This window comes from Erinaceus europaeus, chromosome 19 (assembly GCF_950295315.1).
Source record: "Erinaceus europaeus chromosome 19, mEriEur2.1, whole genome shotgun sequence".
NCBI classification, from domain to species: Eukaryota; Metazoa; Chordata; class Mammalia; order Eulipotyphla; family Erinaceidae; genus Erinaceus; species Erinaceus europaeus.
Window position 1 is genome coordinate 60558199 of NC_080180.1, and position 8445 is coordinate 60566643.

Consider the following 8445-nt stretch of genomic DNA (forward strand, 5'->3'; position numbering starts at 1 on the left):
ATTTATTTATTTATTCCCTTTTGTTGCCCTTGTTGTTTTATTATTGTAATTATTATTGATGTTGTCGTTGTTGGATAGGACAGAGAGAAATGGAGAGAGGAGGGGAAGACAGAGAGGGGGAGAGAAAGACAGACACCTGCTGACCTGCTTCACCGCCTGTGAAGCGACTCCCCTGCAGGTGGGGAGCCGGGGGCTCGAACCCGGTTCCTTACTCAGGTCCTTGCACTTTGCACCACCTGCGCTTAACCCACTGCGCCACCGCCCGACTCCCACAAACCTTATTTTTAAGAGAGAGAGGAAGAGAGAGCGGAGTGCTCACCCAGGCAGAACAGTACGTGCTCCTTTGGGGAGAGGTAGCCCAGCCTGTGCTCGGGGGTGAGGGTGCTGCTGCTCTCATCTTCAAGGACACCCGTGCGTGTGCTGTGTCACCTCTCGCCTCCTGGCCCTTTTCCGGTGACCAGTGGGCCGTTGTCATGAAAGCCCTCCCTGCGGTGCAGTGCTCAGCCGTTCACGAAGGGCTGAGCACCCCTGAGCTGAGAGTCGCTAACCGCTGAGGACGTGGCGGTCAAATCTCAGGGCGAGGGAGTGGCTGGCGCCTGCAGCGGTTACCCACAGCCTATGACAAAGAGCCTCTCTCGAACCCTGACGTGTCCATTGAAAAACTGAGACCTCTAGAAATAAGCTGTGGGAGGGAGAACCCTCCTCCAGGTACACAGAGCTGCTTAAAGGATGAATGGGATGGATGGATGGATGGATGGATGGATGGATGGATGGATGGATGGGCAGATGAGTGGATGATATGGATGGATGGATGGATGGATGGATGGATGGATGGATGGATGGATGGATGGATGGATGGATGGATGGATGATGGATGGGCAGATGAGTGGATGATATGGATGAATGGATGGAAGGAAGGAGGGAGGATGGATGGATGGGCAGATGAGTGGATGATATGGATGGATGGATGGATGGATGGATGGATGGATGGATGGATGGATGGATAGATGGATGGATGGGCAGATGAGTGGATGATATGGATGGATGGATGGATGGGCAGATGAGTGGATGATATGGATGCATGGATGGATGGATGGATGGATGGATGGATGGATGGATGGATGGAGGATGGATGGATGGGCAGATGAGTGGATGATATGGATGGATGGATGGAAGGAAGGAGGGAGGATGGATGGATGGGCAGATGAGTGGATGATATGGATGGATGGATGGATGGATGGATGGATGGATGGATGGATGGATGGAAGGATGGAAGGAGGGAGGATGGATGGATGGGCAGATGAGTGGATGATATGGATGGATGGATGGATGGGCAGATGAGTGGATGATATGGATGGATGGATGGATGGATGGATGGATGGATGGATAAATGGTTGGGGATGGATAGGTGGATGCGTGGATGATATTGATGGATGACGTATGGACAGATGAATGGATAGAAAGATGGAGGGAGGGAAGGATAGATACTGAATGGAAGGATATATGGATAGATGGAAGTAAGGATAACTGGATTGACGGATAAAGGGTAGGATGAACAGACACCTAGATGGATGAGTGGATGGATATGGATGGAAGGATGCATGGATGACGGAAGGGAGGATGACTGGATGGAAGGATGGATGGATGGATGGATGGATGGATGGATGGATGGGTGAGTGGAGTTCTGTGTAGTATCATAAATGTAGGCTAAGAACAAGGAAAGTTGCTGAGCTTCTGTGGTAGCTGACCGCCCGCTCTCTCTCCACACCATGAGTTACAACTGGGCTCAGGGTGGAGGAGAGGAAGTGAGGGACAGGAAGCCCTGGAAGGGGGCACACCAGCTGCTGTCCCCACTCTCGCACCTGCCTGCAGCCTGGTCCCGCTGTGAATGCCTTCCCTTCCCTGTGAACAGGGGACCCGCTCAGCTGAGGCCTGGGGGCATTTGTTCTCCCTGAGAAGAACCAACACCACCACGTTTGGAGTGTGTCGCTCACGTGCTAAATGCCTGCACCCGGTTCACCTGTCAAACCCGGGAGAAAGCGAGGCTTCTGCCTTTACTTCCCAGCTTCTTCGCCGCCTGTGTAACTGTAAAGGGGACGGAATGGTGGCCTGTGGAGCAGGGCAACAGAGCTCTGGCCTTGCACCGTGAGGTCTGGAGCTGAGTCCCCAGTACTGCACGTGCCAGACAGCTGCTGTAGCCTCCCCCTACCTCAGCCCTGTGGGCGTGAGTGACGAGTGTCGCAGAGAACGGCCCTCCACCTGGCAGGCCCCAGTTCTTAGAGCTGGCTGTGTCCCTCTGCAAGACGCTGCGGCAAGGGTGCAGGCATTTAAGGGGGCCTGTGTGAGCTTGAGGGGTCCTCAGGGTGTGAGCTCTGCCCACCCTGGCTGGGCTGGATGTTGCCTTTGGCCGACTCCAGCCTGGCCCCGGAAGCCACTTCACTGCTCTCCTTGCTCCCAAGCCGGTCCTCACAGAAGTATCTGTGTCTTCACACTGGAATGGAGAGGGCGGCTGTCCGAGAACAAGGGCGCGGACTGTGTTCCCAGCGCGGCAGCTGCTCAGATGGGGCTCAGCCGGCCGGCATCCCGGGAGGTGGGCGGCGGCCAGAGCACCAGAGTGCATGTCAAGGTCCCAAACTCAATCCCAGGCACCACGTATGCTGCAAAGATGTTCTGGCTCCCTCTCCCCCTCTTGCTCTCTCTCTCCCTCCCCTCCCTCCCTCTTCCCATCTTAATAAATGAATCAGTTTTTAAAATTTGTAAATGCTCAAGTGCTTGGGTTCAAGCCCCCGCTCCGCACCTGCAGGGGGGATGCTTCGTGGTGGTGGAACAGGTCTGCAGGTGTCTCTCTTCCTCTGGAACCCCACCCCTACCCCTGATCTCAGTACTCTCTCTCCTATCCAGTAAAACAGAAACAACAAGAAGAAAGAAATCAAAATTGATGGCTTCTCTCAGGTCACACAGTATTAAATCTGCATGATAACAGGAATGGGGACCTTACTAGCTGGCCACTATACTTATTTTGTCTACATTGTAATTTCTTTTTTATTTTTTACTAGTGATTTAATAACGATTAACAAGATTATAGGATAAGAGAGATACAATTCCATACACTTCCCACCACCAGAGTTCCATATCCCATTCCCTCCATTGGAAGCTTCCCTATTCTGTATCCCTCTGGGAGTATGGACCACAATTCTTTATGGGGAGCAGAAGATGGAAGGTCTGGCTTCTGTAATTGCTTCTCTGCTGGACATGGACATTGGCAGGTGGATCCAGACACCCCCCCCCCCAGCCGGTTTCTGTCTTTCCCTGGTGGGGCAGGGCTCTGGGAAGGTGAGGTTCCAGGACACATTGGTGAGGTTGTCTGCCCTGTATTATTATTTCTTACCATATGGCCTACATGTTTGTGCTTAATTTAAATAATTTCTTTCACGTGATATGTTAGTGCTCAAAATGTTTACTCTAGAGTTATTTCTAGTACACATTTGCTCTTGAAGTCATGCAGCTGTCCCATCAAGATGGCGTCACCGTAGCCAAGGGGGGATTCACTGTGGTCACTTCTCTGCACATAAATGAATCAGAGCTGCTGGTTTAGACAGTATTGAAATCAGACAGCACCTTACTCTTCCCACTTACCATTTTATTGAGGGTCTCTTCCTTGTCATTAAACATTATTTATAAAACATGACTTTTAATGCCTGCATAATTTCCCCGGGCATAGCTGTGCCATAAATTATTGAAAATCTCATCTGTTCCCATGGTTGAACATTTCTGTTTGTTTACCTTGTTTTGCTTACGAACACACTTGTAAACATATTGACATTGGAATCCCTGATTCATTTGATATTAGAGGTTCCTGGTGGAGGAATGGTGGGGCTGGAAGTTATTAACAACTTTTTAGGGTCTTGACACATGTTGATATAGTAAGTTTTCTGAAAGAGCTGGTTAATATACACCAGAAATCCAAGTGAGCTCCCCGTGGCTTCTCCTCCCTGTACATTTATGATTTGAATTGCCACAGAGAGTAGCAAGATCTACACTGTGAGGTTTTCATTGGGATGGTCATTCTGAGATTGAAAGTGTTTGCTAATAGTTATTGGTTTAATTAAAAATCTGTCGTCTGTTCATACCTGTTTCCCATTTCTAGGGTAGGATATTTCTTCTTCTTTTGTTTTTTTTTGTCCTCCAGGGTTATTGCTGGGCCGGTACCTGCACCATGAATCCACTGCTCCTGGAGGCCATCCCCCCTATTTTGTTGCCCTTATTGTTGTAGCCTCGTTGTGGTTATTATTGCCATTGTTGCTGTCGTTCGTTGTTGGATAGGACAGAGAGAAATGGAGAGAGGAGGGGAAGACAGAGACGGGGAGAGAAAGACAGACACCTGCAGACCTGCTTCACCACCTGTGAAGCGACTCCCCTGCAGGTGGGGAGATGGGGACTCAAACTGGGATCCTTACGTCGGTCCTTGTGCTTTGTGCCACGTGCGCTTAACCCACTGCGCTACCGCCTGACCCCCAGGATATTTCTTCTTTTTAAAACCTTACCTTTAGGAATAAAGGACAGTAAGGGAAAATGTGAGGTGAAACTTGGACTGAATGTAAGTTCATTGCACCAGAGCAAAGGACTCTGGAGTAAAAGGGACAGGGACATTGGGGTCCTGGTATGTGACAGAAGAGAGGGCCCTGGGTCAGGGAAGAGGGTGTCTCCTAGACACCTGTCACGGGAAGGTGAGAGGCTGTGCCTGTGTGTTAGACTAGCCTATAAACCACGAACCCCCCCCCCCAACAAAAAACAAAACATAGATAAATAAACACATGTCTAAAAGCTTTCATGTTAAAATCTCTGCAGATATCTCACCCTGGCTTTTCACCTACCTCTCAACATTCAAGTCTTTATTCTGTATGCAGTTTGAAACTTTAAATGCAGTGAAAACCGTGAAGCTCTGCTTGTACAACTCCGAATCATTTTAGACTTTATGCCAAAACCATTGAATACTGACTTCCTAAGCATTTCTGGAGCTGAGTGTAAGCTTTGCAGAAAATGTGCTTTGATACAGTGGCGAGATGCAGCTAGAACTTCAGATTCTTGCCTCAACTCTTGTCTATGTCATAAGCCAGTCATTCCCCCATGTCTTTACATAGAGCCCCCTTTCTTTCTTTCTTTATTATTGGATAAAGACAGAGAGAAATTGAAAAGGGGTGAGAGATAGACAGGGGGAGAAGCAGAGAGACACCCGCAGCCCTGCTTGACCACTCGCAAAAACTTTCCTCCTACAGGTGGGGACCGGGGGCTTGAACCCTGGTCCTTGTGCACTGTAATGTCTGCGCTTAAGCAGGTGCGCCACCTGGCCCCACACAGCCCACTCTTCAGATCTCTTTGTGGACTGTCATTCTTTCCCACTGCTCCGCCGTTGTTCCTGCCCTCTAGTAGTCTCACACGGCTTAGGCAAATCCTCTCCAGTTACTCTTCCTGGCATCTAAGAACGTGTCGTCAGATGCACTGACCCCATGCAGTTGTTGAATTGATAGCATTAAATCGATGGGCTGATCTGGGCAGAATCCGCATCTTTACTGTACACCGTCTGTCTGTCCAGGAATCTGAAGTCTGTCTCCAGACCTGCTTCACCACCTGTGAAGCTACTCCCCTGCAGGTGGGGAGCCGGAGGCTTGAGCCAGGATCCTTACGCCAGTCCTTGCGCTTAGCATCACCTGCGCTTAACCCGCTGTGCTGCCGCCTGACTCCCAAAACCACCGTTTTTACAGCTGAGTAGTATTCCATTGTGTATATAGACCACCACTTGCTCAGCCACTCATCTGTTGTTGGACACCTGGGTTGCTTCCAGGTTTTGGCTATTACAAATTGTGCTGCCAAGAACATACGTGTACACAGATCTTTTTGGATGGGTATATTGGGTTCCTTAGGATCTATCCCCAGGAGGGGAATTGCAGGGTCATAGGGTAGGTCCATTTCTAGCCTTCTGAGTGTTCTCCAGAAAAAGATAACTTTTTTAAAAATAAAATGAACTCATTTTTAAGTGAATCAAATGAGTCCATGATTTCTATAACTGCTAAGTGGCAGCGATTCCATCATTGCCTTTCTTCTCTCTCCTGAGTCAGGTCCCAGGACTGAACTCAGTAAAAACTTACTCATTTTGCAAATCAGATATATATTTTTAATTTAATAATGATCAATAAGAACACATAACAAGAGGGGTACAATTCCATACAATTCTCACCACCAGCACTCCATATCCCATCCCCTCCATTGGAAGCTTTCCTAGTCTTTATCCCTCTGGGAGCGTGGACCCATGGGGAGCAGAAGGTGGGAGTTTTGGCTTCTGTCATTGCTTCTCTGCTGGACATGGGTGTCGGCAGGTGGATCCACACCCCCAGCCTGTTTCTGTCTTTCCCTAGTGGGGCAGGACTCTAGAGAAGTGAGGTTCCAGGACACATTGTTGGGGTAGTCTGCCCAGGGAAGTCAGGTTGGCGTCATGGTAGCATCTGCAACTTGGTGGCTGAAAAGCATTAAGATATGAAGCAGAACAAATTGTTTAATAATCATCAATCTAAAGGTAAGAGCATAACAGATGAGATTTGGGGCCTCCATTTTGGAAAAAGCTTAGTGGGTCTATTTTAGGTATATTCCAGACTTTACTAAGTTTTGCCTGAGCCTGACAGCTAATATGCAGGTGGGCTAAAGGTATTGTCTGGGGAGATGGTGTCAGAGTTGGGAATAAGGCCAGAAACCTGGATCAGGGCAGAGAGCAAAGCAGCTATTTTCAGTACAAAAGTGAGTGACTTAGTATAGTACTGTTTAAGTCTGCACAACCAGGTGAGGCCGTCTGCACATGAGCTTAGTTCCTATTATATTCGTTAGTGTTATCCCCGTATATGTATTTCATTGTTGATTTGTCTTTAGAAAGTTTTTAATTGCTGATTTATTTTGCATTGAGACAGTGAAATTGAGAGGAAAGACAGCTGTAGCAACGGGAAGAGGGGTGGAGAAAGAGACGCCTACAGCACTATCTTATCACCTGAGGAGCTTCCCCCCTGCCGGTGGGAACCGGGGTCCAGAACCTAGATCCTTGCGCACTGAAATACATGCACTGCGACCAAGCCCCTTCATTATCGGTTTGTGTGTATTAATTCACATTCGGTTGTAGGAAGAGGATATGTTGTGGGATTTTTAGGGCATAAAGAAGCTTTGGAAGTCGCCCAGGCCCAGCCACCGAGGCCCCTGAGCCCTGTAGCTCCTGTGAGATGGAGGTGATGAGAGAGAGAGAGAGAGTGTGTGTTTGTGTCATGTTCTCATTCTCCCCTTGGGGACTTTGTAGTAGAATCCCGGTGCTCCCCAACATGCAAAGTCCTCCTAACAGCGGAGAATAGCTGGGCAGCTCCGAGCCTCGACCCTCCGTGAAGGGTTTGGCTGAACCCTGCGTGGAGAAGCCGGCTCCTCCAGGGCCCAGCTTTCCCTGTGATGCTGTTCTGCCCACACACGGAACTCTCATCTCATCTCACGGTTGTTCCCAAGCCTCAGCTGTTGTGAATAATGCTTCGGTGATTGTGGAAATATTGAATGAGTGTTTTCATATTCTTTGGACAAATACCCAGAAGATCAGTGGCTTATATGAAATTTCTGGTTTTTTCTTTTTTTTTTTTCCTGCCTCCAGGGTTATTGCTGGGGCTCAGTGCCTGCATGACGAGACCTTTTTACTTGACAAGATAGAAATTCAGAGGAATGGGGAGATAGAGAGGGAGAGAAAGACACCTGCAGACCTGTTTCACCGCTTGCAAATCGTCCCTTCTACAGGTGGGAACGTGGGGAGTCGAACCGGGATCCTTGCGATTAGTACTAGGTGTACTTAACCAGGTGTGCCACAGCTGGCCCTGGTTTTCTGTTGGTTAAGGAACCTCCACACGGCTGCACCAGTCTACCCCCCACACACACATATACATACCCCTTCCCCACAGCCTCCCTGTGGCTGGGAAGCCAGCTGCTTTCTGCTGTTTACGTTTGCTTGGGAATCAGCTTTTGGCAGGACTCCTTGTCTTTCCTTCTCACTGAGTAGCTCCCCCACTTGGACTCTGCACTCTGCTCCCAACACTGAGCAGCTGGTGCCTGTACCTCTCTGAGTACATAGCCCTCCCCCCACCCCCCAGGCCTCCAACACCCAGGCGTCTCCCTGCTCAGGCCACAGTCCATCCTGCCTGTCTGTCTTCATTAGCCCATGGTTAATGCCCCACCCCCTCTCCTGGAGCCTCACTGGCAGTGGGTGGGTGGCAGGTGGCCACCCTACCTCAGGGCCAGGGCTTCCACATTTGGAAGATGGACCCAGGAAGCCCAGGTTCATCTGAACTTGTGACTGAGCCCCTGAGCCCATGTGGGTGTTTGTCATGTTCCTGGCCACTGCTGGGTCTTGTCACCTCCTTCAGGGTCCCACTCCTA

At 49.6% G+C, this 8445-nt stretch overlaps 1 protein-coding gene across 2 annotated transcripts in view; it reads left to right on the forward strand.

Moving 5' to 3' along the window:
• The window catches only part of MAML3 (mastermind like transcriptional coactivator 3), a 240879-nt gene that overhangs the window by 195548 nt on the left and 36886 nt on the right, over positions 1-8445 (forward strand). The window lies entirely within an intron of this gene.